The sequence below is a fragment of the Pempheris klunzingeri genome, chromosome 3 (assembly GCF_042242105.1).
Source record: "Pempheris klunzingeri isolate RE-2024b chromosome 3, fPemKlu1.hap1, whole genome shotgun sequence".
Lineage (NCBI taxonomy): Eukaryota > Metazoa > Chordata > Actinopteri > Acropomatiformes > Pempheridae > Pempheris > Pempheris klunzingeri.
In genome coordinates, this window is record NC_092014.1 from 10009481 (window position 1) to 10019157 (window position 9677).

Below are 9677 nucleotides of genomic sequence, written 5' to 3' on the forward strand. Positions count from 1 at the left end.
TATCATTGTAAGCAGAATATCTTCGAGTTTCGCACTGGTCATCCTGTACAAAACAAGTTATCTGAAGATGGAAATTGTGATGGGCATTTTTCAGTATTTTCTTAAGTTTTATAGACTAAATGATTCATTGATTAATTGTAGTAATTGACAGGTTGTAATCATTAGTAGCATCTTAAACCTCAGTGAAGTCAAGCTGTAACAATCAAGGCTCTAATTCCCTTTCAATGTGTGTTGCTTCTTTTTATCTCCTATCGTTCTAATCTTACTTACCTTTATCTCCCACCCACCCCTGTTTTTATCTCCACTCTTTCTTTCTTTCTTTCTCTCTCTCTCTCTCTCTCTCTCTTTCTCTCTCTCCGTCCCTCAGGTGCAATTCTAACACCCAAGCTGTCTCAGGTGGAGCTCAGCCTCGGTAAGTCCTGTGTTTACTCTCTGATTCAGGGGTCATTTTACTACTGAAAGTGAAGATGCCCCACATTTTCCTCACATTCTTGTAAGCACATTAGATAAAGTACATACTGACTTTCCTGCGTGGTTGCACACTTTTGCCAGTGATAAATCCTTCTTCTCTGGCCCGGAAACACAGCAAAGGTTTATGGCCCATCAGCCCCCTTGGCTAAAATAAATCCAAATGTAACAGTTGTGAACACACACTAACAAACAATCACATGCTGACAGTTACACTAATGCAGAAGTCAGTCAGAATTAGTGGCATTTCTGCAGACATCCTTAATCTTCTCTCAATCCTGACACATATACACACCTCCAGTATGGTTAGAAGGGACGGCACAAAAAAAGGCTCAGTGAAAACATTAGACAGAATGGCGAGCGGGTCCTTCTGAACTTTTTGTGGAGATGGCCTCATTCATTTTTTATGCAACTGAGATGTTGGAATTCTATTTCTAGACATTACATTGTGGCTCAGGTCAAGTTTCCTGAAGCGAATATCCAAACTGAAATATTATTCTTATGGTCTTCGACAGACGAGATTGACAGCATCAAAGACTGGCGCCTTGGCTCCCTTGTTTCTATCCTTTGAGGCAACTGCAACAAAGGCTTCCCACTGTTGTGTTCACTGTAAACTGGAGAATGACTGAATACAGATATTCCAGGGATGCAGCTACAGTTTCTCTCTCATTTGAGTGCTGTGAGGAAAGATGACCATTCCACAAACCTGACCTGCTGGCCTGGGCAGTGCTCAGTGTGGCTCTTATGAGCATTAATACAGTTTTCAGTGCGTTTAAACCGCATGTTGATTCCTCATGATTCTTATAACTCCTGATAGTCCCATTGACATTACATAGAGGGCAAAATTACTGTGAGTCATAAAGACGTGATCAGAGTTCATTTATGTAGAGATTGTGCGGGGCTCAATGGGAGAGTCATTATCTTGAAAACATGCACACACTCACAAGTGCACTCAACTGGGTGTGTGTGCACATATAATAGATACAGGAATACCAATATATTCTGCTTTGGTTTCTAAATATTCACTCTATTTGGATTTATACTCAAATTACACTGTGGGTTGAGGGTTTGCAAAACTATTTGAATGTAAATTCTCTGTCATGGTAGAAAATACAGCTGACAGCTGGCACAGAGAAATACCATGTCCCTCTTTAATTGCCCTGTTTGAATGTGTGCTCGTGTGTGCTCAATGTACAGTACATCTGTCAAACCTTTCTCAGATCTATCAAACCCACAGTGACTGTTTCTCCTTTTTTTTGCTAGATATTTGCATATCTTATATGTAGCAATTATTGATCTCGATAAAAGACGTGGAAATATTATTTGAAAGAGTTATTTGAAGGAGGTCAATGTTTAAATATCTTATATAGTGGATTCTTATATAGTGGAAGCAAAAAAATGAAGTGGTGCTCATTAATAAGAATAGTAAAAAAGCACTCATGCTACAGTCATAGACATGCCATAAGCCTCTTGGAGGGCTCAGCAGCTGCTAGATAGATGTGGCAACATCAGATCTAGAGCAAAGCAAATCAAACTCAAATCATGTAGCACATTTAATATATAAGGGGAAGCTCAGCATGCTTTAAAGGGACATTATAAAGGACAGATACAGGAAAGGACTGTTCACAAACTGATCTGTCAGAGCCTGAATCTAGCAGTCCCCACAACCTAGAGCTAAGATACAGTACTAATTGTTGAAAGGCAGCAGAAAAGATAACCAGTGCCAGATAACTGGAGAGGTCTGGCTGATTTGTCGCATTTAAGTGTGTTGACAACAAATTGTCAAGCATTGCCTTTCAGTGCTTCGCAGATAAGAAAGAGAACTTAAAAGTAAACGGGAAGTGTGTGTGCTGGAAGCCAATACGCTGATTTAAGGAGAGGTGTGATGGACGTCGCTTTTTAGTCCCTGTTGAAACTCAGCTGCTGTTTTCTGAATATGCTGCAGCTGCCCCACATCCCACAGAGGTGAAAAAGTGTATACTGAGTATTAAGAGTAATTGTCGTTAATCATGTGCACATGTCCCTCTGTTGGTGTCTGTTGTTGTGTATAGGAGTGGTGCCCAACATCCACTATTAACTTTGCAGCTAATTAGCATTTAATTATATCACTGTAGACGAACATGGTATTTAGGGGAATAAGGCAGCCCTTAGATGGTAATGATTAGAGGGGCGCTCCAGCGATTTTACTCTTCATGGCGAGTACCACTCAGCTTGGGGAAACAGCTGTTATAGGGCCTCTGTGGCTCTAAAGTGAGCGTCTTAAAGTTTGAAAAAATGAAGTTTACAAATTGAAGGTGTGGGGTTTGAAAGATGTGACCATTTAGGAGGTAAGGAGGGTCTAAGTAAAGCTGTTGCTTTGTGGAAAATGTAGGATCCTGCATTTTTTAGAGCCTTACCTAAACTTTGGAATAACCGTCAGGATATCTCAGCCTCAGCTACTCAGATTTTGATTGGTCTGATTTCAATCTGACGCACGTGTTTCCCCAAATGATATAGAAGTGCATTTGTAAATCACTGGGGTACCTCTTTAAAACAAACAAATTCACAAAAAAATGCACTTATTCCGACTGTCAGCAGAGCATATTTGCTGCAGTAGGTGCAATACCACAAACTAGCCAGGTGAATTTCAAAGTCATCCATTAAAGCTTAACAACACAAGCAGTGATTCATAGCAAATCGTATAAAGCCTCTCAACCTTCATGGACTATAAACAAAGACTGAGAAAACATTTTGGCCTTACTTCTGCATGGACGTAGTAGAATACAGCTGTCAACTTTATATCAGGCTCATCATTTGCTGGATTTTATTACTGTAGCTTTGGACTTATTTTTCAAACTAAAAATAATGAGGACATTTGTGTGTGTTGGTGTTTGCCTCTGTTTATACACTGGGTCATAAAATCTAATGTGGATCTCTACCCAAAATGTAAGATATAAACAAACAAGCTCACTGGAGAAATGTAAATGTTGTGCACGTTTCTGTCACTTACAATATCAGCCAATTTAAAGCTGAGACATCTGTACCTTGGTGGAGACAGTCAGCAGGAGTCCATTAACATCTCTTATATCAACCATTGGATGAGAGGGAATATAGATAAAACGAATGCTTGATTATTTATCTTGTTGTGACCCCCAACCACAGCTTAACTTCAAAAGCTTACACTTAGATTAGTTTCAGGAGTAAGTTCCTCCCTGGCTCCCTCACAACTTGAACATTGTATTAAATGGAGCAGTGCATCAGCAGTGTATACACACTTCATACGCCAATGCCGTCACAGACAAGAACTTACCAGCAGCATATTGTAATTTTTAATATTTCATACACTTATCTCTCCTTTTAAGTTTTCCATGCTTTCATCAGAGTGCCTGAGTAAATGATGGTCGTGACATATTGAATATCAGGTCAGTTCTGTGCTGCGATTAACCACCAGTAAAGCAAAGGCTGAATTATTTTTTTCTACGAAGACTCTTGCAGAAGTCCTTTGTTCTTTTTCAAGTAATGTTCTTGGTTCTTTACAATAGTGACATGGAATTTTGAAAAGCCTTTTTTCCCCACTGTGAATTCATAATAATCTTGAACAGAGTTACAACATGAAAGGTTTTAAAATACTCAAACAAAAGAAATTTCCCTTGTACATTGTGCTTTTTGCATGAATATCCAAAAGTAACAGGTGTATATTTGCTCTCAATGGCAGCTTGACAAATTCGCTTTGAATTATACGCAATTCTTTTCAAACGTGAGGCTCCGTTCGCATGTGAAACAGCATTATACAGATTGCTGTACAGATTACAGGCATTATATTAAAGTCTTCTGATTTAACATAATGCTTACCATATGCTTGCCAATCTTAGACATTTACATGAGTGATAAGCACCACTGTGCAGCAGGTGAAGGACATATTTATTACAACACGACAGCCCTTATTTTCCCTCACTTGTCCCCAGACCCAAAGGCAAACAGGTGTGCAAAATGGCGGCACATGCAAATAATGTTGTCAAATTAATTGAAGTGTTGCAATAATTATCACGATGAATAAGCGTCTTCTGGAGATGAGCATATATTTCTGTCTCCTGTGGCAACTCCCAGGGCTCCCCTCACAATTAAATGGAATTTAGATTCATTGTGGGGTCTCTCAGGCCCACTGCATTAAAACTAATTTCCAGCAAATTCATCTTGAAAGAGCTCAGCATAGTCCAATCACACAAAATAAATACAGCATAGTAATTGAAGCCCCCAAGGATGGGCAAACATTATTACTTCAATTGCTCAATTGTTATGGTAATTTAGGAGTCTCTGTGTCAGTATAGTTTGGTAGTTGAGTCGCTTGACTAAAATTGCAAGACACGTCCCTGTTGAATTAATGTTCACCTAAGCTAAGGCAGGTAATTCACTAATGAATGACCAAAACTCTACAAATATAACGTTCTTGTAGGCACATTCTCGAAACTTGGTCACTCTTCAATCTATAATTTGAATCTCTTTCTTTTTAATTGGCCATACTCCTCTTTTCTCCGTCCATTTCACTCCCCTAGTATCCTAACTCTCACTCATGCTTCCTTCCTCAGACACTGAATGCCTCTCTAAACTTGCATGTCCTTTCCCCGTGTCACCCTCTTTATTTCCTTTTCCTGCCAGCCCCCACCCAGCATCATGATCGCTCTGACTTTAGAGGGTCAGTCGAAGTGTCATACCCCTGTAAGAGAGCTAGTGTGGTGATGCATGGTAGTGCACCCAGTCTCATTTCAATCACCAGTCTGGCTGTGGTTAACTGTGCAGTGGGGCAGGGAAGATTCCTCAGGCCAGTCAAATATACGTCCCCTGTGGTGACTGATGGGGACAGTCAGCAGCTTATCTGCAGTATCCCATCTTAGATCTTGTGTGTACGTGAGTGCTGCGGAGCAAAATAATGGTAGAATCATGTCAAGAAAAGAGAGCCAGTGTAATTTATTGAAATGGAGAGCAACAAATTAGAGGGGTGATAATATGATGAAAGAGACTGAAAGAAAAAAGATCTTTGGAAACCTTTATGGCCTCTAGTGATTAGTGAATGTTACACGTGTGTTGTTGCATACAGCACATGCTTATGCTTGCATGTGCAGATATGTTCAGCACATTTAAGCATGACTCCGTTTTGGTCTTTGCCTGCACTCAAACTCCTCTGCCTAAGCTTTCCTCCTGCATAAGCAAATGTGAGACCTCCTTTAATGTGAGTCCAAAAGACCTGGCACCAGGATCTTGAGGAGAGAAAGGGAATGTGGAATCAGAATAGCCCCTAAGAGATAATACATGCATGAGCTCTGCTTCACTGCAAGATATTCTACAACTCCGTCTTGTAGCCTTTTCCCAACAGCAGCAGCTAAGAGAGTCGGAAGCTTTGAACTGTCATCCGTAGTATTACCAATCGTAAACATGTTTCCTGTCTTCTTTTCCCCCAGAAGTCGGTCGTTCAGGCTTGGTAGACGGTATGAATTAAGCGTGATTTTAACTCCACCTCTGATTTATTTTTAAATTGGGCTAAATTTACAACAAATCAGCTGTTGTTTGAGGGGGGGGGGTGTCACCATGCTTGATTTATTGCCCAAATGATCAACTACCCGACGCTTTGATGACCGGATGGATTTCTGGCATCTGAGGAATTTTTGGCAAGCTTGCAGTTTGAGGAGTGTCAAGGTTTGCTTCCCCATATGACTGCTGTTATAAGATTTTATTGCATGCTGTACTATAGTGAGACTGTTTTAATATGAGGTTCCATGTTTGTGGTCTGAACCCATGATATGACCAGTCAATTGTTCTGTACATTGTGAGCACAGTGGTGATAAAAGTGTGCAGTGTGAGCGTACTTACTGTATGTAAGAAAACATACAGTACAGTGTCTGACTAGCTTTATGTGCACTTTGCAAAGGGTATTTGTGTCAGCCACATTCATAGAGACGCCAGATCACATCAATCTTATCCATGCATCATTTATTCTCCGTCATTACCTCCTCTGGTTTTGTGGGAAAACATGGAGATGTAGATCAATGCCTCTTAATCCTACTTCTGAGGACTCTGAGTGGTTTTAAATCTTACAAGGTGCAGTCATGCTGCATTATAGCTTCAGCATCCAAGGTACATCCGTATAAATTAGATGGCCACTATTAAAATTAAAGGGTTTTCTGTCTTGTTACAGAAACCTGCCAGATGTCATATCTAATGGATCATAATCTTTACAGTTTAAATAATGACTGAGGTATTTTTATTGTTGCTGTAGAAAATGTTTATACAGACTATAAATCTATAAAATATGTAAACCTACAATACCAGAACTAGTAAAGTTAACAGAATGGCCTCCTCTAACAGCATTCCCTTTTAAATCAGGAGCAGAACAGTAATGCATGTTTCAAGGTTTTCAAGGTTTGCCGGCACTGCATGGCTGCATGCACTGAAGTCCATTTAGACCAAGTTATTCCCTTCATGATTCACTCTATGCTCCCCTGCTGTTGCAGTGCTCCTAGTCCCAGACTCTTTTTACCAATTCTCAGACAAAACTCTGACAAAAGTGAGTCAGCTCAAGAATGTAAAAACAGACTTGGCAGCTTCAAAGCACTTTTCAGTTTAAAACCACAAAATGAGATGCATTTTGAGTACTCTTAAGTGAATCTCATGACAAGACATAACCTGGAGAATTGGAGGAATTAACAAATGTGATTTAGTATAACGCAGTCAATGGTCTGTTTCAGAATTAATGTCACATGGTTTGAATGTAATATAGGGGAATTTTTCTCTGTATCCATCACACAGCCTTTCAGTCCATGCCTTTGTTCCTGACCAATATATATTTGGATATTTGTAAAAGAAAAAAAGAAATAGGGGTTCAATGCTAAAATCTTAATCTATCAGCAATCAGGAAAAATGCTTTTCACAGGCAGCCAACTCTTTATCTGCGTGACATTCATACTTTCTGTTTGCCGTATGAGGTGTTTGTGTCCATCAGTTTCTGTTTTTAACCACTCGCTGATGCTATATTGGATAGGGGCTCTTTTGAAAAAGGATACAGCATGCATCTCTCAAAAGACCTCACAGATAAAATCAAATTTGGATCCAGCTTTTTTCAGATAATTCACTGTAAAAGACTATAAAGGTAAGGGAAGAGGCAGAAGTAGCCTACATCTTAAGACATGTGAGTTGTATCAAGGTATTGTTTTAATGTAATGTATGTAGGTAAATGCAAAATCTGTGCTATGCATAGTAATGTATGATGTAAATTTAAATGAGACACATTGCACCCTTTTTCAGGTTGATACCTTACAAGAATACATTTATATCCCATAATGTTAAAAAGAACACCAATATTTTTCTTGTACCATTCATACTGCTCTTTTCCTACCTTTTTTTCTGAAAGCTCCGTTTTAGCTCCTGTCTCTTTAAGCCCTCCACCTCCCCAAAAACCCAGTCTGGTCAGCTCCCTCAAGCCTGAGCAGACACTGCTCACCAACTCAATCATCAGCTCTGCATTGTTTCCAAAGGAAAACCCCATTAGCCAAGTTCAACAGATCAACCTGCCAAATAAACAGTAAAATAATTTAAAAGTTACAGCTTCCAAGTCTGAAGTTGGCCAACAGACAGTCGGTATCATTCCAGTTTGCATTGCAGTTGAATATAACTGCCTCCTGGCTATCTGAGGCTGGTGCTGCCTGCACATTGAAAACATGAGGATAATGTAAACTTTTCCTCGAAGCTTATGACAAACTGCCAAAATCAGCCAACAAGGTGCAGAGGCAAAACTAGGTGTTCCTCAGTCTACCTTGTGTTGTCTAGTCAAACAATGAGAAACAGTCACAGCTGCTGAGAATGAAAATGAATATTCAGGGACAGGGGGTTAAATTGGAATTTGCTATGTGGGTGGTCTCTGGGTTCAAGCAATTAGATACATTTTTATATTGCACCACAGATATTGCGCACAGCACACGCACGGTGCACCACATACACAACAGTCTGTTTCATTACTCTGTCACTTCATAACTCTGTTTACTATCAGTTATACAGTTAAAAAATAATGTTCCTTACACCGGTGCTGAAACACTGCCTGTGAAAAAATGGAAACTTTGGACATGATGGAGCATCACTTCCAGTGGAATCAATTAATGAAGGAATTTCTTGTGTGGGAGAAAAATCATGACAACCCACTCCTCAATGTATGTATGAGCATGCCAGCATTGTTTTAACACAGAAAAAATGAAAAACTGTGGACCTATCTATTGTCTTGTATGTGGGCTCCACATACAGATTATTAAACTCACCTATGTCCAGTCAATGCCTCTGAGGTTAACTCCTCATTACACATGCTTATCTCGAAAGTAAATGCCACTCATAGTCCCTACAAACAATAGCTGTACTCCTGTTCCTATTTCTGCAATTTATTTTCAATTTCATTAGTAAGGGCTTGATGTTTTGTGAGCATCAGACATGTCTGATGACGAATGCTGTTATTTGAGAATCAGATGTCTTGGCTATGCTGTAAATTACAGTGGGGCAAAAAAGTATTTAGTCAGCCACCAATTGTGCAAGTTCTCCCACTTAAAAAGATGAGAGAGGCCTGTAATTTTCATCATAGGTACACTTCAACATAAACGTTTGACCTCTGTCATTGCCAACAAAGGGTATATAACAAAGTATTGAGATGAACTTTTGTTATTGACCAAATACTTATTTTCCACCATGATTTGCAAATAAATTCTTATAGAGGAATGTGCTTTGTGATTACACCCAACAGTGATGTCATGGTAAGTGCACTTTTACATCACTGCAGAAAGGTGAGAAGTTAAACCACTGTAGATTCTTTATGGTGTAAAGTTGCTCTCCCGGGGTTCTTTTTTCATAGAAATCATCCAGAGGTTGAAGTTGACAACCAATTCAGTAGCTAATGTAAAGTAGCTAATAAGTTGTCCTTTCTACTAGCAAAATCTATGGTTGCCATTTAAAAATGAGAGGCCTACTTTCGTCTCCCTCTTACTGAAATCAAGGACTCGATATCAAAAAAAGATTGTTGAAGCTGCCACAGTTGTCATTATAAACTGCATCCAAGTGGTGCTAGAAATGAAAGGCTTGACAGACATAGCAACAGTAACTAAGGGCAGAACTAAGTATGGCAAATGGTCAATTCCAGTAAGATACATATATGATTTATGTAAAGCTGTCTGGGCATAACAGAAAACTGACACTTCTCCTCA